Below are 22,409 nucleotides of genomic sequence, written 5' to 3' on the forward strand. Positions count from 1 at the left end.
GCATTAGTAGGTGACAGCAGTCCAAGTGAAATGGCCTCTTGGTCAGATGACTGGGCAGATTCCAAGGTAACTTATTGCTGAAGTCCACACTAAAACCATGTAGTATATAATTGCAATGAAGAAGGACCTTATAATCCTCTCTAATTATGAGATATGCTGCCTCCTAAAACCAAAAATGTCCAGTCAGAGCCTGGGATTTTTGTGCATGCTTAGGTCTTCAATACCAGGTGACTATTTTGACCTCAGAAGTATCCTTCTGGGTTATTTGGATAGTGCTTGTACCTTCTCTTGGTTAATTCCCCACTTATTCTTGTGTAATTTAAATTTCTAAATGTTAGTTCTAATCTGTCCCCCCAGTTTTGGGGCAAAACTGACTAAAATCACTGAAAAACAAGTTTAGGTTTCTTAAGGGTTTATTGAAAGATAGTAAAAGAAAGAGAAAGATTGAGAACAGATTTCCTATAACCTGGCAATCCTAAATTTCCTAAACTCCCACCTCTGAAATGAACTGCCACCACGACAATCTCTTGAAGCCAAAGAGGCTGAGCTCTCTCAATACTGTCCACTTCCTCCTTCCTGTTCCCCTCTCAGAAATGGGAGGTTCTTCAAGCTGATTGGTTCACTGGGCCCAAAGGTGGTTAAAGTTCAATGTTGTTAGCTTCTGAGAACAATTACTTTCTTAAGTACCCTTAAGTACCAGCCAGATGTGCTTACAATCTAGTAAGCAGTCAACAGTCAATTGCCTTATCCAATTCAATCAGTTTAACTCAGTCTCCAGGTGGGCTCCTGAATATCTGTTAAATCTCATCTATCACATTCCATTATATTGACATATTCTGTTCCAAGTAGGTCCTAAGGGAAATCGGGTCAATGCCCATCTTTGCCTAAGTTGTTCCCACCATAATAATATAATCATTGTAGTTGATGATTATAATATCAGAGTCAAGTTGGAGTTTGGCTACTCTTTATCCAACCTATTAGTGACCAATACTTTGGCTGTTGCTATATTTGGGTTGACACCATGAAAGTATGCCATATTCCCTTCCAATAACAAAAATAACATGTGCATGGTCTACCTCTCTTAGGGAAACTGTGGCCAACCAGCATGTTTATCTACTCCCATAAAGCAACTGAGAAATCTGAGGCCTATAATGTATTTTTTACATGGGGATTGTCACCACAATCTTTTTACAGACAATAAACATCATAATGAGAAGCATGGAGGTTATAAATAAGGATATATGCCAGACCTAGTGTGAGCATAAGAAATGGTGGCAGCATTATCAGGGTACCATATGTAGAAAGGGTCATCTTGGGGCCATGGCAAGAGAATTGGGTTATCAATATTATCTATTGCTATGAGGTAAAATTGGAAGCACTTCAATAGAAAAATTGCTGTCAATGCTAATCTCTAACTCTCAAGTCTTGCCCTTGTTTTCCCGGGAAATAAAGGTGTATTCAATGTTACAGATGCCACTTAGTGGGAACAGCTATGGAGTAATGGCTTGTAGATGCTTAATTCAAAGCTTTCACTTTTCCTTGAAACAAACAAAGAAAAAACTATGACACTGGCATGACTAATTATAAATTTTAATTATAAATGAAAATAAATTCATTTTGTTAACAAATGTATCTGATGACAAATATTAGAGCTTCACATATCTTATTCATTTGTTAAGGTTAATCTTTCCTGGTCCCTATCTCATATGGGTCTGGTGTTTTATGGATTTTACAACTAAACTGGACTGTTGGCATAATTAATATGCTCTGATGTTTAGAAATCACTTACAAGAGACAGTCATGCTAATGTTATGAAAAACAATTAATGGAAACCTAGACAATTTAATAATTCTTATATAGATAGGTCCTCAATTTTTGCCCAATAAGTTACTCTACATGATACTTCCTCTTTTGACTTTCAACAAGTTATCATTACTTAAAAATAAGTACCTTGATTCACTGAATTAATCTAATCCTCTATTTAATTCATGGAGGAAAAAGTTCAATGCATGATGTTCCCTTGGGAGAGGATATTATAGGTTACTTTACTTCACCTGATTAGAGAAAGGTAAAATTAAATGATGAAACTTCAAGTGAGTAGTACTAATTAATTCACTTAAAAGGGCAGCAGAACTATCTAAAGAGATATATTTTTTAAAATCCAACTTATTTCACATTTGGAAATAATGAACATATTTTAAATAAAATAAGTGTCAAGGATAGTATTACAACTTTATAACTTTTGGATAGATTCAACAACGTAGTTGTGCTATGTAGTTAGTGAGTCTTTTTAAAAAGAACAGATAACATGTATTGCCATGGGCATAATGGAAAAATGCCCATTATTTTGAAAGGCCAATGTGATGGGCTATTGCAGTGATGAAGTAATGTATTATATGAGGCTCAACAAAATGAAATGGAATTGCCATCAACCTATGGCACATCTCTCCATCTAATTGAAGGATGCTTTACCTAAGTGCATTAAAGTTTTGCAATAGATATTCATGAACTTTTTAAAGATTACTTTAAAAAAGTTAGTATAAAGCTCCTATTGAAGAACATTCACAAATACAACCATCATTCAGTTATTCTTACTATGAAAAGGTTGATGATTCCTGGGTCCTCTTAAAAGATCAAAATTGATTATAGGGGCACATAATAGATACCTATAGTTTAATATAAAATCCTCTTTTTCTATTCTTATTTTTATATGGGGATTCTCATCTTTGTGTTCATTAAGTTCATTTTAATCAAAAATATTTTAATGGTTTTCAGAAGAGTAATATATAGAACTATATTAGGCCTAAAAGTAGGAAGCATGTGTGGGAATTCACTGATTCATCTTCTTGGTCCATGTGACTACAACATGACAGTACATGTTATCAACTCAAGTGGTAATATCATCAAAAACCAAGATAGTAATCATTAGCTAATAATTAGGTAATAATACCATTAATTAGAAAGAAAAAAGTTAAGACAATAAAAGTAAATGTTTTAGAAATGTGAAGAATACTAGGTAAATGACTAGTTTGGATAATGAATACTAGTTTGTGGCAGAAAATTTCATTTTCATTCAAAATTTGATGGATTATATCCAAATTTCTTTTGAATTAGTTGTTTTAGTCAATGTCAAGAAGGGAAATTTAATATATATCTTTAACCAAGATTATTAAAATTCTAAAGTGTGAGAAAAAAAGTAATATTAAAATACTTTTTCTTAAATATAAATTTTAATTTTTTAAACTATTCAAATATTGTCAGCTGTATTAGTATAGGAATTAATAAAATGAAATATATGAAATTGAGGGTAAATCACAATAGAGTTTAATAATATTGAGGAAAAATAAAAATATACTGAAGAAAATTGCTATTTGAGGTATTATAAATAGAAAAATACTTTTTGGTAGTCTATAAAATGACTATTATATTTCTATTTGAAGATTACCCAAAAATGTTGTACTTCATATCATAGTTCACAGATGGTTGGCTTCAAAGTCAGAAACTAATAGTTTGATCATGGAAAAGTCCCTTAATGTTTTAGTTTCTAGATACTCTCTAAAAATAGGAAAATTCAGAAAAGTTGTCTGTAGAGTTTCTGAGCCAGAAATTTTATGCACTGATGAAATCACACATCCAACACATTACTTTCCACCAAATACCTACCCTGTCCTCCCCGCCCCCCAACCATCACTTGATCCATCTATCTGTCTCAGCTAAAAATTGTTTTATATCTCTGCTCCTTTTTATGGTCAAAACATTTTTTTAAAGTAAATTTACAACAGGTCCCTCTACTTCCTTTCCTTTCATTTAATTTTTAAGTCTTTAATCCATCTTTGGACCTCAAAATTAAATCGATCTGTTGTTTGCAAAATTAGCAATGATGTCCTAATTTTCAAGTGAAATGACCTTTCCTAAATCCACATTCCTTTTGACCTCTCTGCAGCCCTTGACATGATATTGTTCTCTCCAGGTTTTCATGACACTGCTCTCTGCTTCACTTATTTGTTTGACTTCTATATCTCTATCTCTTTTCATGGTTCTTCATCTACATCACAACCACTAAGAGCATGGGTAGCCTAGTGCTCTGTCCTAGGCCTTCTTATTTTATCTCTCAATAGCATTTATTTTATTTTTTTTTTATTTTTAGTGAGGCAATTGGGGTTAAGTGACTTGCCCAGGGTCACACAGCTAGTAAGTGTTAAGTGTCTGAGGCCAGATTTGAACTCAGGTACTCTTGACTCCAGGGCCAGTGCTCTATCCACTGTGCCACCTAGCTGCCCCCTCTCAATAGCATTTTATTTGGTGTTCTCACCAGGACTCAACTATTATCTCTATGCAGAACATTTTCAGATCTCTTTGTCCATCCTTAAAATCTCTCCTAAAACTTCTGAATCAAGTGATATACAAAATGGAGAACTAGACATTTTCTCTGATTCTTTCAACCTCTCAAAACTTTTCAGAATAGAAACTGTGCACCAAAGATAAGACAGAATATATATGTATATGTATGTGCATATGCATATGTATATATAACTGCAATATCTAATCTCATCAAAGAAACAAAAAAGGACAATCTAAAAGAAGAGAAGCAAAAGAAAATAACATTAAAATAAAATATGCTAACTATGTAAGGAAAACTTATTGATCTCAGAGATAGGCTATATAGAAATAAACTAAGGATCAAAGGACTTCAAGAAAAACATGACAGAAAAACTTTAGAACCATAATGTTGGAAACTCCCCAGCGCTTTTCTAGCACTGAAGCAGGACTCTATTGCTTTGCCCATACACAGATCCATTTCATAATCGGGAGTGGCAGGGGTGGGAGGAGCACAAGCACCCAAGAACTTGCAGCCATAGTGGAGCAAGCTTCATAGTTCCTGGGTAGAGAAGCACACCTGTGGTTACTTTCAGACCAGAGCACAGGCCAGGAGAGTAGTAAACATACCTATGCTTAAATCATACTACCTAGGAAGAACTAAGGCCTTAAAAATTCCTCAAAGTATCTCAGAGAACAACTGCTCAAACCCCTGAAGCTTGGGACTGTGTGCACACTATCCTGGGAGCAGTGTCCCATTTTAACAAAAAATTTAAGGTCAAGAAATAGTCTGGGAAGATGAGCAAACAAACAAACAAAAAAACCCTGCTGATCCTAAAAAGTTTCTATGATGGCAAGGAAGATCAAAATACAGTCTCAGAACAAGATAACAAAGTGAAAGCTTCTACATCCAAAACTTCCAAGAAAAATATGAATTGGTCCAGGCTATAGAAGCACACAAAAAGGACTTTGAAAATAAAGTAAGAGAAGTAGAAGAAAAAATGGAAAGAGAAATGAGACTGATGCAAGAAAATCATGAAAATCATGAAAAAAATCAATAGCTTGATAAAGGAGATACAAAATATACTCAAGAAAATAACATCTTAAATAACATACTGGGCAAAATGGTAAAAGAGATACAAAAAGCCAATGAGAAAAAGAATGCCTTGAAAAGCCAAATTGGCCACATGTAAAATGAAGTACAAAAGCTCCATGAGGAAAATAACTCCTTAAAAAGCTGAGTTAGGCAAGTGGAAGCTAATGACTTTATGGGACATTGAGAAACACTAAAACAAAATCAAAAGAATGAAAAAATAGACGAAAATGTGCAATATCTCATTAGAAAAACAGCTAACCTAGAAAATAGATCCAGGAGAACCAATGTTAGAATCAAGGTTTAAATTATCCTAAGGTCTTTAATATAAGTTTATTTAAATTAATAATGTCAATAACAACTCCGTTACTAGTTTCATCTTCAAAAATTCTTCCTCTAATTGCTCCAGATAAGTTTTTCAGCTTAATTGAAGTTTTTTTAAAGTATTTTATTATTTTCTAGTTACATGTAGAGATAGGTTTCAACATTTGTTTTTATAAGATTTCCAATTTCCAATTTTTCTCCCTCTCTCCCCCACCCCTGCCCCTAAACAGTAAGTAATCTGATATAGGTTATACACACACACACACACACACACACACACACACACACACACACACACACACATATAAAACATTAAACATATTCCTGCATTAGTCATGTTATAAGAGAAGAATCATAACAAAATGAAAAAAACACACACACAAAAGCACATTTTTTTTTTTTTTTTTTTAGTGAGGCAGTTGGGGTTAAGTGACTTGCCCAGGGTCACACAGCTAGTAAGTGTTAAGTGTCTGAGGCCAGATTTGAACTCAGGTACTCCTGAATCCAGGGCCATTGCTCTATCCACTGCGCCACCTAGCTGCCCCAGAAAAGCACATTTAATAAAACAAATTAGCCTCTGGCAACTATCTCCCTCCCTCTCTCCCTTTTCACTTACTAGACTAAGATAAAAGTTAAGTGTTCCATGCATTACAGGAAATGTCTATTTTATATCTGATTGTCAATCCATGAAAAAGTATTCTGTGACAGCTATGCATAAAGCACTATCCTAGGTGCTAGGGAAAAAAACAAACAAAAAATGAACAAAATGAATGAATGAATATATATATGAATGAATGAATGGATGAATGAATTAATGAAAGAATAAATACATTGATAAATTAATAAATAAATGCATCCAAAATAAATGAATGAATACATCAATAAATGAATAATCCAATAAATGACTGAATGAATGAATGAATGTAGTAGTAGTAGTAGGCCTCCACCACTCTCAGACGACCATGGATCAGCTCCTTGAAGAGCCACAGGCCACAGTGTGGCTGTTCAGTCTGATGTGGGAGCCGCAGCTCCTGAGTGACTTATAACCAGTAACTGCCGCATCCCGTGTTGTATCTACCCCATGAGGAGTAGCTGGAGTGTCCTCTCCAGGGCACTGGCCTGGGCGGATCAATATAGAAAACAAGCTGTTGCCCATGCAGAAGGTTTGACATTGGTGGATCCAAAGGAGAGGCAGGGCCAATACAGTTTGGCACCAGTGCCGCTGCAGGAGTTCCCAGAGGGATGTGATGTCCAATATCCAACTGCCTAAGGGACTCCGACTCCTGATTTTTCCTCGGGGTTAACTCCTGAAGCTTTTCCCATATATGGGTATAGCCACAAGGCAGCGGGAGGTTTAAAATCAGGGTTTCCTTCCCCTAGGTGGGTTGCCTGCCAAGGCTGATGAGCCCCACCTGCCTGAAGCTACTGGTTTTAAGATGCCAGTGACTCGCCTTCGCCCCTTGTCCTGTTAGTGGAAACAGTTCCACCACGAGAAGGCCAGGAGTTGGGCTTTGGTTGTCAGAGGCTATTTGAGATGCACGCTATTGTAGCATTTTATAGAGAGTGGGAGCTTATCCCCACTCCCACCCCGGCATGACAAAAGTTGTGACACTTGGCAACTGTTTATTTTTTGAGTACTTATGTGAAAGTGCTAAATCATCTGGTTCATTGAGTCAAAAAGAAAAAACAAAAAAACCCCAGTAAATTTAGGTTTTATACTTCATTTGCCTACAATGGGAGGATAATTGACTCAAAATTTAATCATATTAATTGGATTTTTATTGTTATGTAAATACACTTGCTGGTTTGTTGGACAGCATTATCATAGAAGCAGTTTAAAATCATTCTTATAAAATATACATACACTTAAAACATAAACGCAACAAAAATACTCCATCAACACTCTTGTTTAAAGTATTTGTCAGAAAAGATGTGTTCCTTTTATGTAAGTTTCTCTTAGGAGACATGTAAGCTACTTTTGACATAAAGAAAACCTGAGTTCAAGTGCCACTTCTGGTTGTATAAACCTCAGGAACTCATTTAACCTCTTAGTGTTCTTGTTAATATTCTGAGTCTAATTTTGCAAGGATAATTTTGTAGGGAAGGTGCTGATGGCACTGGTAGAGAGAAAGTTCTTCTCCTCTTGCACTCTCTACTTTCCCATTCCTATTAAATCATACGTCTAGTCTAACTGTACATGTGTCCAAGAGCATTTATAAAAAGTCTCTGTTGCTAATTATTATGCCAACAATGAGGAATATTTTAAAAGATTTATCTCTGTCTCTTACAATCTGGATGTGCTTTCTTCTCTTGACCTCAGTTTCCTCATCTGTAAAATAATGAGGTAAACTTGGATAATGACTGATATTACTTCTGGCTCCACTTCTTATGATTCTATTATGTTAGAAAACCAGCAGAGATCTAATTAGCACATAGAAATAAGTACTTACTACAAAAGGTGGCATGTCACATCAAATGATCTCTTTAAATGTGTACAACTACTGACCACAATATGCACTATGAAAATCTGCCCTTTAATACAGTCTGGAGCAGTTTCCTCCCTGATATTTAATGTAGAACTCTCCTCACAAAGATTTCTTTTAAAACTGCAAGGATAAGGGACAGCTAGGTTTCGCAGTGGATTCAGGAGGACCTGAGTTCAAATCCGGCCTCAGACATTTAACACTTACTAGCTGTGTGACACTAGGCAAGTCACTTAACCCCAATTGCCTCACTAAAAAACAAACAAAAATAATAGAAAACTGCAAGGATGACAATGACCAAATGTGCTGATAAATGATTTCTCAAATTAAAAAAAAATCCATAATGGATGATATCTTTCTGACTCTTCCTTTCCCCAAAATTCTACCTCTTTAATTTGGGGGAAAGTTTTAGGTCAAGTGAAATTTATGTAGCCCCTTTGGAAAGAGCAAATGCTTAAAAGGTTGAAATATGTCAATACATTTTTGGCTGTGAATAAAAATCAATGTCTGCCTTTTTCTCTGCTTTATATTACTTTGCCTAGGTGTTGATTATTCCAAGACGAGGACTGCTGCTGCAATTAACACTAAATTAGGTTTGTTAATTGGCTTCTTTTGAGACAGATCAGGATTTTTTCTGCTGTTATCCTTGGTGTTTGATATGATGTGATATCTGGAGCAGAGGGTAGTTGAAACTGACTGTGGAGGGATTGGTACTTAAAAATTCAATCTGTTTAATTTATGTACAAGCAACACACACTAGAAATTTAAATAAACAGACTTAAAGGAAAGTATTAAATGCTATTTATAAGGTTGGAATCTCGTCAAGATATCTGTTGCATAATTTGTTTATTTGACACTTAGATTAATGCAATTTGGTGACAGCCTTCAAAAACAACAATAACCAATGCCTCACAGGCACAGCACTTATCCAAGTTATGAAACCCCCAAGGGGCTATATCTAAGCCATATTCAAAGTAAAATGTCTTTCATAAGGTAATTTTCCTGTTGATAGTGATTTTGTTCATTTTGTAATTTTGCTTGTTAGCTAGGGGCAGGGAAGAAGAAAATAAAAATGGAATAATCACAGAAATTGAATATTAAATAGAGAATTCAGTGCAAGGGAAATTATGGGCTAAAATAATGAAAACAATAGTATAAAAGGTATGAGATACTGCCTTGACTATGCTTTCTTTTCTGAGCCCTGGACTGGTCCTTTCTTTGAAAAACAATGTGTCCTCCACATTTATGCTCTGGATGAATATAGGCAATCAGTTATGTTCTAAGTTTCAAAAATTACCTAAAGTGGTAAATTCTTATGCTTATATGACATAGTCTAAAAAATAGTCTATTGAATGGTAGTTTCTCTAATACATTTTACAGAGTTCCCTGAGGCTCAAAGACAGAAGGTGATCTGCCCATGCTCACCAAAGTATTAAGCCTTAAAAGCAGGATTTAAATTGAGCTCTTCCTGATGAGAAATCACGCTCTGTATTCCATACAGAACATTGAAGTGTGGTATAGTGGAATGATTGCTCCATTTGGAAGTCAAAGGACTTTGGTTCAAATCTAAGCTCTGCCACTTACTGTTTTTGTGATGTTGGGGCAATCAGAAATTTCTCTGAACCTCAGTTAATAATTTTTAAAATGAAAGTTTTAAATTAGATAATCTTTAAAGATCCCTTACAATTCTGAATGAATTGTTATTGCAAATGATCTATGTAAAGGATTCTTATAGGCCTAAAAATTCATACAACTACAATGGAAAATGAAATAATATTATTAAAGAACATCTTACTTGATTTCTATCATTACCTATAATGTATTTCTCATCTTCCACTACTAAGCTACTTAATAGAAGGGATCTACTGCCATGTACAGGTTACACTGTTGTAAGACCTACCCCTTATGATTTTGTCTCCAGATATAAATGTTATGCTGTGGAAATTTATTTTGATTTGGGGACCCTACCTTTGGACTTTGGGTTTTTCTTCTTTGGGTGGGAGGGGCTGGTGCCCCTCCCCCTCTGCTTCAGCTGAGTAAAAAAAGCCCTGTGGGCTGTACAAGATGCCAGGTCAGACGGCTGGGGAGAAAAAGCCCCAGCTCCCTCTGCCCTGAGTGGATCTATCTGAGAGACCCTGGGCTCATCCAGGCCGGCCTCTGGCGTAGCCCAAGCAGAGGTCCCTGGGCGCACAGCAGGGGGCACGGGCCCCTGAAGCCCTTGGTGTGGTACACATTCGAGCGTTACACCCACCCGAAGCCTTAATGTGGCTGGCAGATTGGCTTGGTGTGTGTGTGGGGGGGTGTTCAGGAAGCCCCTCAGTTTAAGTGGAGAGAAAGAAGATACATATACGGGAGAGTTACATGCTGAGGCGGCGAATTGACAGAGCCCACAGACAGAACAGGAGGCAGCAGAGTTGGCAAGGAGGAGGCAGAGAGCACAGAAGTGGTCAGCACAGGGTACAGGTTGGAGAAAGCTAAGTTTAAGAGACCAGAAAGGCTGGAGCACTAAGAGATCAGGGAAGGAGAAAAAGCTAAGAGCAAGAAGGGACGGAGGCCAACAAGGAGCAGGGGGCTTTTCAGTGAGGGGAATGCCAGAAGAAGGTCCGTTGGTATGCAGGAGGAGGCTAAAAAAGTTCCAGGCGCAGCAAGTGGAAAGAGATGTGCTGGAACACAATCAGGTTGTACATTTTATTTCCCTGTATTCTTAATTTTAAATTGTATCTAATAAATAAACCCTCTGCTGTTAAAATGGAAGAGGCTTCTTAATCTTTTGCTTATCAATTTTGGGAGTGGAGCAGTGTGGTGGAACTTTATAAACGGCCCATATTAATTAATAGCAGTCAGATAGCCAGTGAGTCAAGAGGCGCAGATTAAGTACCCCAGTCAGATTAGGCCCCCCAAATTAAGCCAGTAAGTAAAAATATTTCTGCATTTGAATGGCGACCCAGATGGGATTTACAGCCCAATTATAATTTTTCTAAATTTATAATTTTTCATATAAGTCCAATTATATAATTTTTCAGACTAGATTAGCTAGTTAATAATTATTTTATTTTACAATACAATTTTATTTTACAATACGACTGGGGAAAATGTATGGGGTAGAAAATATATGACTGATATTTGTAAGTCAGTATCTCTGTACTTAGATATTTTAAATATTTCAAAGGCAATATCTCAATATGGATGATAGGATATGGAATAGGCCTGTGGTTTCATTGGTTTCATTCAGATGAGGTAACACCCTTTACTAATGAAATAGAGATATGATTTCAAATTAGGCCTCAGATCCACATTTATGTTAAGATTTGCCCTAACCATTTTCAATTTCAGTGCCCTTATAAAATGACCAAATTTGATTTAAAAAAAAAAAGAATAATATATTATTCAGTGGTTCCAAATGAGCTAAGTCTCTGCTTCAAGTAGACATTTTACAAATACCTAAAAATTATGAGAATGTTTAATGAAATCTAAAATCAATCACCAACTTTAAAGGTCCTTTGCAAATAATGCATCTTCTATACACTCATAAAAATGATTAAATACTTATGCTATAGTATAAAATAGAAAATAATATTGCATTTTTCTAAATAAATAAATAAATAAATCAGAGTTGTAAGGAACATCAGAAGTTGTTCATTTCAACCCACAACTGAAAAAGCAACATCATTACAATCCATGAATAAATAGTCATCTAGCTCTTTTGAAAGCTCTCCTATGAGAGAGACCATATAACCTGGGACATCCCATTTCAGTTTCAGTTTGATAATTAGAAAATTTTTCCTTATATCAATGCTAAATTTACCACTTTGAAACTTCTATGAAATACTTCAAATTCTGCTCTCTGTGGATAAGCAAATTAATATATCAGTCCTCTATGTGGCAGCACTTTTTACTTAAAAGGCTAAATCTCATTTTATATATGACTTTAAGGTCCTTCAGCATCCTACTTGTTCTCTTCTGGATCCTCCTTAACTTAATGTTTTTCCTAAAGTCTTTGACTGAACATAGTATATGGTATGTGCTTGGAAAGTTAAAGTAAAACTACAATTTTTTTTAATTAATAAAGTATTTTTTTCTGTTACATGTAAAGATAGTTCTCAACCTTTGTTTATACAAGCTTTACAATTGCAGATTTTTCTCCCTCCCCCCTCCCCTAGACAGCAGGTAATCTGATATAGGTTATATATATATATATATATATATATATATATATATATATATATATATATATATATATATATATATATATATATATATATATATATATGTATATATATATATATGTATATGTATATGTATATATATATATATATATATATATATATATATACACATAATAACATTAATCCCATTTCTGCATTAGTCATGTTATAAGAGAAAAAAAAATCAGAGCAATGATGGAAAACCTCAAAATAGAAAAACAACAACAGCACCAAAAACAAAAGAAATAGTATGGTTCATTTAGCATCTATACTCCGCAGTTTTGTTTTGTTTTTTTCCGGGATTTGGAGATCCTCTTCCATCACGAGTTCCCTGGAACTCTTCTGTGCCATTGCATTGGTGAGAAGAATATAGTCCATCACAGTAGATCAACACCCAATGTTGATGTTACTGTGTACAATGTTCTTTTAGTTCTGCTCATCTCACTCATCATCAGCCCACGCAAGACCCTCCAGGTTTCTCTGAACTCCTCCTGCTCATCCTTTCTTATAGCACAATAGTATTCCATTGTATTCATATACCACAACTTGTCCAGCCATTCCCCAATTGATGGGCACCCCTTCAACTTCCAATTCTTTCCCACCACGTAAAGAGCAGCTATAAATATTTTTGTACATGTGGGTCCCTTTCCCCCTTCCATGATCTCTTTGGGAAAAAGACCCAAAAGTGGTATTGCTGGGTCAAAGGGTATACTCAGCTTTATCGCCCTTTGGGCATAATTCCAAATTGCTCTCCAGAATGGTTGGATCCATTCACAGCTCCACCAACAATGGATTAGTGTTCCAATTTTCCCACAGCTTCTCCAACATTTTCCTTTTCTGTCATATTAGCCAATCTGATAGTTGTCAGGTGGTACCTCAGAGTTGTTTTAATTTTCCTCTTTCTAATCAATACTGATTTAGAGCATTTTGTCATATGGGAATAGATAGCTTTGGTTTCTTCATCAGAAAACTGCCTGTTCATATCCTTTGACCATTTCTCTATTGGGGAATGACTTGGGTTCTTATAAATTTGATTTAGTTCCCTATATATTTTAGAGATCAGGCCTTTATCAGAAGTACTGGCCTCAAAACTTGTTTCCCAGATTTCTGCCTCCCTTCTAATTTTGGATGCATTGCTTCTGTTTGTACAAAAATTTTTCTAATTTAATGTAATCAAAATCATCCACTTTGCATTTTATAATATACTCTATCTCTTGTTTGGTCAAAAACTGTTTTCCTTTCCAAAGATCTGATAGGTAGACTATTCCTTTCTCTCCTAATTTACATATGGTATCATCTCTTATGTCTAAATCGTGTATCCATTTTGACCTTATTATAGTATAAGGTGTAAGATGTTGGTCTATGCCTAATTTCTGCCATACTATCCAGTTTTCCCCGCAGTTTTTGTCAAATACTGAGTTCCTATCCCAGAAGCTGGAGTCTTTGCGTTTATCAAACACTACATTACTAGTGTCATTTACTACTGCATTTCCTGAGCCTAGCCTATTCCATTGATCTACCACTCTATTTTTTAGCCAGTTCCAGATAGTCTTGATGATTGCCGCTTTATAGTAGAGCTCCAGATTTGGTACCGCTAACCCACTTTCCTGTGAATTTTTTTTCATTATTTCCCTGGATATTCTTGAATTTTTGTTTTTCCAGATGAATTTTGTTATTATTTTTTCTAGCTGTATAAAATCATTTTTAGGTAGTCTGATTGGTATGGCACTGAATAAGTAAATTAATTTAGGCAGTATTGTCATTTTTACTATATTAGCTCTGCCTATCCATGAGCAATTGATATCTTTCCAATTATTTAGATCTGATTTGATTTGTGTGAAGAGCGTTTGGTAGTTGTGTTCATAGAGTTCCTGGGTTTGTCTTGGCAAGTAGACTCCCAAGTATTTTATATTATCTACTGTAACTTTAAATGGAATTTCTCTTTCTATCTCTTGCTGCTGGACTTTGTTGGTCATGTATAGAAATGCTGATGATTTATGTGGATTTATTTTATATCCTGCTACTTTGCTAAAGTTGTTAATTGTTTCGAGTAATTTTTGAGTTGCTTCTCCAGGATTCCTTAAGTATACCATCATATCATCTGCAAAGAGTGATAGTTTTGTTTCCTCCTTGCCTATTCTAATTCCTTTAATTCCTTTCTCTTCTCTGATTGCTAAAGCTAACATTTCTAGGACAATATTAAATAATAGGGGTGATAATGGACATCCCTGTTTCACCCCTAATCTTATTGGGAAGGCCTCTAATTTATCTCCATTGCATATAATACTTGCTGATGGCTTTAGGTAGATACTAAAACTACAATTTTTAATCCTTTGATTTTTTTTCCAGTTTATTTAATGTAGCCTGAAATCATGTTAATTTTTTTTAAAATTATCACGTCAGGGGCAGCTAGGTAGCACAGTGGATACGGCACCGGCCCTGGATTCAGGAGTACCTGAGTTCAAATCAGGCCTCAGACACTTACTAGCTGTGTGACCTTGGGCAAGTCACTTAACCCCCATTGCCCCGCCAAAAAAAAAATTACCAAATCATTTATTTGACTCAGATTCAGTTTAAAGTGAACTAAATTCCCAACCATCTTTTTTTTTCAGCTAGATTGCTATCTAACCAAACCTCTACTATCTAACTATGGAGTTTTTATTAACTGTAGGCAATTTTCTAAAGCCCTGAATTCCGTAGAAAAATTCCCTTCCCAGAGAGTTCCCTATACTAGTAAAATCACAGGTTGAGTATCTATATCCACCCATTGAAAAGCCATGCCAATACTAATATATCCATGGGAAAGATTTGAACACTTGATCTACCATATGTTATACTTCATAAAGATATTTAAATAAATATATTTTTACTGATTCCAGAGAAGATAAATGCATTTCCCATTCTCATTCAGGAAGTTACATTATATAAATAGGGAAATGTATTGAATATTTATTTTGAATAGATTTAAAAAATGGATCAGGGATTTTATTTTGGAATATTCATGAATTTTATATGTGTTTCATAATTCTTCCATTGCAATAGATACTAATTTTTCAAGCTCTCTAACAAATGAATGATTTTTTTTTTAGCCCAGTGGCTCTGGAGTTCTTAGTCATAGAAGAAAGTTGTGGATTACACAACAACATCCAACCATCCCAAAGTTAATATGAGCTCTTAAATTCTTCACCAGTGACCTATATGACTTAAAATAGTAGACTTAAGAAACAATAAGGATCTCATGATATTTTCTAACCCAATCTCTGCCTTGAGAATTATATTGCCAAGAGTATTACCTAGAGTTTAGGACTCTTAGCAGTTGTTATGGGAGTACATTATATTGCGTGACTTTCTGGGGCTAAATTAAAGAATTTTGTAGCATTAGGTGGCACATAAGTTTAATCTGCATTATTAACATTTTTTCCATCTCTTTCTTGACTAGACAACCAACAAATCAACTTATTGAATCCTAATTTGTAGAATTTGCTGATTTTTTAAGCCATCACACTCAAAATTCCATAATTGGTTCTTTCAAATTGGTATCAGCTGGATGCTGCATATCCCTGAGTCTAGTCATCCCTAAATGAGGAACTTTCCTACATATTCAATTAAAGTAATGAACCTTATCCCTTTGTCATGGGGAAAAAATAGGGTAGGGGGGTTGCTATGGGATAGGAGTTTGGGGTAAGAATTTGGTGTAGGTTTAGGGGTTTGGAATCCTTAGGAATTCCTCTTTAAAGAATTACACCCTCTTGCACACAAAAGCAATTAGAATAAGATGGTAGTTTATTTCGGGCTGAGGAAGGGAAGGGAAGAGAAACCATGAAAGAAATCCTTGGACTTCTCATGAGGAGAAAGGCATGGCAGAGTGTGGCTCAGAGATACCAATCTCCTAGAGCAGGAGACTGGCAGGTACTTTTGTAGAAGACTGATGGGGTGACCATCTGACTGGAAAGCTCCTTTAATGAGGGAGGACAATCTTCCACAGGTGAGTAATTGGGTGAGGGGTGGCTGCTTTAGGATCTCTCAAGCCATTTCTCTCCTCTGGACACAAAGGAAGCAGCCACACCTAATTTTATTGCCCCGGGGTTGAGGGAGACTAGAATGAAGGGTGGGGGTCCAGGAGCTAGCTCAGTCTGATCTGGCTCCACTTATGTGCCCCAGAGAACTTCTGGGTGCTATGGGTCCATGAAACCTTCTATCCCAATAATATTTTAAAATGCTACAATCTAGTTAAAATTAATATGAAAAACACCATTGAAGGAGAAAGAAAGGAAACAAGTGGCATAAGGAGAGGCTGTATAAGGAGAAAGAATAGTAATCCACAATTTGCTCTCCCAGTGGTGAGGAAACTTCAGAAGATAAAAGGTACAGATTATCCATATGCAAAATTCAGCTTTTGTGTTTTAACTACTGGATAGTAGGACTACTTCCTTCTGCCATGTGAAGATTGCTTAACCAACAGCTTGTGCTATTTAAAATATTGTGTGACTAGGCTGGGGTTTCTACAATATTACTAACAAATTAAAAGCTATTGCACCAGTTTTGGCAGTAAGCATTCATTATTAATTAAGATCACATATTAATAAAGTATTGACCATGTGTCTGCCTGACTTCCTGATGATTTATAGGTTTACAGGCCTATGCTATTACATACCCAGCTTGAAAAGTTAGAGTCCCAGGAAGGGGGCCAGAGAGAACAAGCCTCATATCCTCAGGGATTTTTATCCTCTTTTTGGTAGAAGCAGGTCACCACACATTGATCTAAGATAATTGGTTAGCATCATTCAGCTCCATTGATTGACATGACTTAGGGGGTGGTCTAGGTATACTTCTTCCCCTAGCTAATCAAAAAGGTCAATTTTCATTCCTTTTGTTAAGCTGAAGGCTCATCCCAGGTTGGTTTCCAGGGAGGGGGAGACAGCAGCTAACACTAACACATCTGGATTTCTCTTAGAAATTCATTACTAATAATTCTTTTCTCACAAGCTCAAGGAAACATGGGGACTCATAAGGTGTGCTGCTCAAAACACTATGCCTGATTATCTACACACTAAGGATATTTCTCTGCACAACCCCATTATATTCATCCCATGTATGGGATATAAACTATTCCATATGAATCTTTATACGAATCTTTTATTTATCCCAACTATTTTGTATTGCTCAACTTCCCCAATCCTTCAATTTGTTTATATATGGTTAAAATATGTAAAATTGTTTCTTTACATAGCACTTTAAAATGCTACAAAGTGCTTTGCTCATAAGTATCTTGGTGGGAAGGTAGTCCAAATATTTTATAGCCATTTTGTGGGTTAAGAAACCAAGTTGTAGACATGTAAGTGATTTACTCAGTGTTACTCTGTTATTTTCAAATTTGAAACTTGAATCCAACTCTTTTGATTCTAAGATCAGATCTTTTGTAAGCTACCTCACACTCTATGTATTTAGATAGAATATATCTTAATCATAACATAACTGGACTACATTGAGACAAAAGCATTATATGTAGGATTGGGAAGGTGATATACTCTATACTCTGCCCAGATTATACCTGGTATACTGTGTGTAAAAAGTAATTTGCCAACTGTGTGTCTATTCACATGCATATGGGTATGTGTATACACATGCATAATATATACATATTGTATCATTCATATGCAAACACACATATGTATGCACAGCTAGATACATAAGCAAAGCCATATTATACATGCATACAATGCACATATGTATCCTGTGCTTTTAAAATTCATCAGGCTAAATCCATGTTTTTTAATTAATTACTTGCTAAGGCTATGGGTTTTTTTATATATTAATTGCTAATAATTGCTATTGAACCGGTGTTGGCAGTAAGCATTTATTATTAATTAATATTATATATACCAGTAAAGGATCAACTTTGTGGCAATTAGCATGAGCTTGAGAAAAGCCCCAGATTGATACTGTCTCTCAAGGAGACAGCAAGTGCTTTCAAGGTGAGCTCAGAAGACCTACAAAAGCTATACTGTCCTAAGAGGAAGAGTGTGCACCAAGAGAGCAAGCCAAGAGAAAGTAAGAGCCTGGAGTGGCCAAGGGTTTTGTCCTCTTTTGATAAAGGTGGGTCATTATACATTGATCAAAACTAATAGGTTAGCATCACTCAATTCCATTGATTGACATGACTTGAAGGTGTTCTACATCAAAATGAACTCTACAGATGACCCTAATTCAAGTTGCTGGCTGTGGTCTTTCACTGAGCTATACAAAAGAGTCGTCCCCATTTCTTTTGTTCCTTTGGGCTTGTCCCAGACAAGATTTTTTTTTTCACAAGAGAGTCTCAAATTTATTAGATAATAAATACATGTTACTTTTCAACATGCTTCCACAACAATTAGAAAAGGCATAAATAAATACACCTGCATATATTCAAGTATTCCATGTTTCAGATAACATTTACATGCAGAAATACTTTACAAAAACTCATCTTTTTATATCAAAGTAAGAGAAAGAAGACATATAGTCAGAACATTCATAGTCACTGGTAATTCTGATCACAAAAAAACAAGATATTCCATCCATTGTAAACTTAATGAAGTGCACTGACTAACTGAATTGTTCATTTTGTGAACAACCATATTCTTCATTGGCTATGTACAATGTAAACAAATGTAATATAAATAGAACAACTTAAGCAAGATGAAAAAGAACCCAGACAATCCCACTCCATTCCCTAGTTCCCCAACCCATTCCCAATAAAAACTGCTATTGGTAAATATCTCATGGAATTTCTTTGGAATTTCAAAGATGGTGATGATCTTCAGGATCTAAGCTTAACTCTTATCCCAAAGACCATGAAGCCATTCAGTGATGAGCCCTTTAGGAATCAGTCAGGTAGTACATTGTTCTATCAATGGTCATGACCCGGATTCAAAATTCATGAAGGAGGATGCAGAGCTTGACTTTAGTCTTATAAAAGTTAGGTTCTTTGGGTGAAGAGGTCAGTGGCACATTTCACTGTTGAAATTCAGGGCCTGAAGTATCCGTCTGCTTTTTTCTTTTTGTGTGCAAGTCCTCTTCAGATAAACCATTGCTTATTTTCTGTCTTCTGTTAATGTTTGTGTTGTTTTTTTCTGAATGTTCTGGTTCTGATCATGTTGGACCAAGTCACATTCTCAGAGTTTTGCTTTCCATATGAATTCCTCAGAATACACTTCAATGAAAGACAACTTAAACTCCAAAGGTTGCTCCCAAAAGACTTCAGTGTAACTTTTCAACTTTAGAAGGGAACCTTCAACAAATTAATTTCCTCTGGGTTGATCTCAACTTCTGACTCACTGACCAGGTGGTATAACTTCTCATTCTCTAGCAGTTTCAGGCAGACTGGAGGCTTGAGGATCTTCATGAGCTTCTTGGAAGCATTTTGTATAGCTGTGCTGATATCTCTGATAAAGGAGCCATTATTGGTGATGATGTAAACATGAAAAGACAAGGATGGATGGTCATCAAAAACTTTATATAAAATCACTGCCCCATGATGTTGCACAGTTTTCTGGGTTTGAATGACCATCCCCACTGAGAAAGGCAGTTCACAAGGCACTTGACATGGGTGGTGGAGTGATCTATGGTGGATTCAAGGGCAGAACTAGACTCTGTAATGTGGAACACTTTGAAAGTCATTGAAGATTCGTATTGACCCAGGCAAAGGGAGTGTGGAAACTGGAGGTTGACAAAAATGATTGGGTCACAATTCACGTCAAATAAGGGCCAACAGACAATCCAGGGCTTGACCACTAAGTTGGTGTGTTTGCTCCAGGACAAGATGAAATACTTTATGTTGGTCTTCTTGTTGACTTTAAAAATCAGGCCTGTATGGGCACACTTGTATGTTCCTTCACAGTCCAAATTCAACAAAAATTGTCCCTGGATAGCAGCCTGAGCATCACCTGCTCATTCTGCTTCTTTTCAGTAATGCAGTGTTCAGAGTGCGTGGGAGGAATACCAAACTCTGTTTGCAAAGGAGGCTAGAAGTCTTCATTGGTCAAGTCTTCCACTTGGCAGAAAGAAGACTTTTCAGCAGGGAACTCCTCATCAGAGGACTCCTCAGCTGAAGATCCATCAGTGGAGGACTCCTTAGCTGGAGACTCCTCAGCAGAAGACTCAGTCTGCTCCTCACCCAGCATGGAATAACAGTCCCAGGAAGGGGGCTGGGGAGAGAGAGCCCAGGGTAAGAGAGTAAGAAAAGAGACAAGCCCCAGACAAGATTTGCTGAAGTTCTTCAACAGCTAGACTTTCTGGAGTGGAGAGGAGAAAGGACTGAAACTGATCTCTGGGTCCCCCCAAGAAACCCATTATTAATACTTATTTTCTCACAATTCATATATATGCATTTGCATACACATATGCACACACTCATAATATATATTTATATTACATATGTGTTTATATATGCATACATATATACACATAACAGTATATAAACACATACAAATACATACACATCTATGCAATAATTGTATATATAACATATAATTACATATATATTGTATATAATTATATAAATATATGTTTTACATATTTATAAATATATACATGCTTTTTATAGGCATGCATTAATTGATATCTATGCTGAGGAAAAGGAAAGACATGGAGAAAATAGCAGTTAAAGTGTTTAGTCAATGCAACTAACATGTTAGAATGTCAATAGACAGGGGTGGCAGTTGGGAAGCAATATATGCATATTCAAGGCATACAGACTTCTTCAGAATCATGGACATGAGACTTGAGTGTATATGAATTTGGGGATTAATAGGCAGCATAGGGTGACTGAATCCTGTGACAATTGGAGTGACACCCCCTGCTGGAGAGATACTGTAGGAAAACTCAGCCATGAGGAGAAATCATCTGAGGGCAAGCCATGTGACTTGGAAGGTCAGTTCCTTGGCGTCAGGAAGTGACGTTTGATGTTTACTGTTTAGACAGGAGGCTTCTGGGAGGAGGAAGGAAGCATTGGGCCCTTTTTGTTCCTGACCTCACCATGGCAGTTCTGATGATGGAGTCTCTTAGAAATAGTTAGATTTTTACCTTTCTCTCTGATCACTAGATCCTAATGATCTTAATAAATACTTAAAAGTCTAAACTCTTGCTAAAACTTCTAATTTATTGGTGACCACTCGTTAGATTTTTAGACAGCCTAGATAGAATTTTAGCTCCTTACAGATGGCTGACCATGAAGAGGAAAGCTGAACCTCGATCTTCTGACCTTCCAGTTTGGACTGACAGAGAAAAAAAAACCCAAGAGATGCTTAAGCTAAATACAGATGTACAAGACAAGCCTCATCATCATAGTTCAGGATTCATCTTCTTTTGCCATGGAAGGGTACATATTTTGCAGAAATGTAGAAGTACACATCAAGGTATTAATATGAGTATTGAGGATTTTAGATATCAGAATCAAAAGTGTTCTAAGTTCACTTAGAGAAATAATGTCAGTTAAGAGGTTATATAGGATTTCTATGCTATTACATCTACATTTTGAAATTAACAATATGGATTTTCATGCTTTTAAGATTGTGTTTTGGGGCAGCTAGGTGGCGCAGTGGATGGAGTACCGGCCCTGGAGTCAGGAGTACCTGAGTTCAAATCCGGCCTCAGACACTTAACACTTACTAGCTGTGTGACCCTGGGCAAGTCACTTAACCCCAATTGCCTCACTAAAAAAAAAAAAAGATTGTGTTTTATACTTAGTTTTAAAAAAGGGATTATTTGTAAAAGCTTTTTATATTCATGTGATCAGGTTTATATTTTGTAAAACTCTTATTAATGTTGAGTTCATATTCATTTAGATTTCCCCAGTTTGAATTTCATTGTCTTTTATTCTTCCATGTGTATTTTGTTCTATTCATTCATCTATCTAATTTTGAAACAATATAAAATGGTTTTGATTTCATAATACAATGTAAACTCTGGGAGTATTATGCTCCCATATTCTAAATTTTTTTTTTGTTTTTT

At 35.9% G+C, this 22,409-nt stretch overlaps 1 pseudogene; it reads right to left on the minus strand.

Annotated features, from left to right (window-relative positions):
• LOC122747394 overlaps positions 1-20,581 on the minus strand; it is a 65,355-nt pseudogene extending 44,774 nt beyond the window's left edge.
• Positions 20,582-22,409: the final 1,828 nt, after the last annotated feature.

Source organism: Dromiciops gliroides, chromosome 3 (assembly GCF_019393635.1).
Source record: "Dromiciops gliroides isolate mDroGli1 chromosome 3, mDroGli1.pri, whole genome shotgun sequence".
NCBI lineage: Eukaryota > Metazoa > Chordata > Mammalia > Microbiotheria > Microbiotheriidae > Dromiciops > Dromiciops gliroides.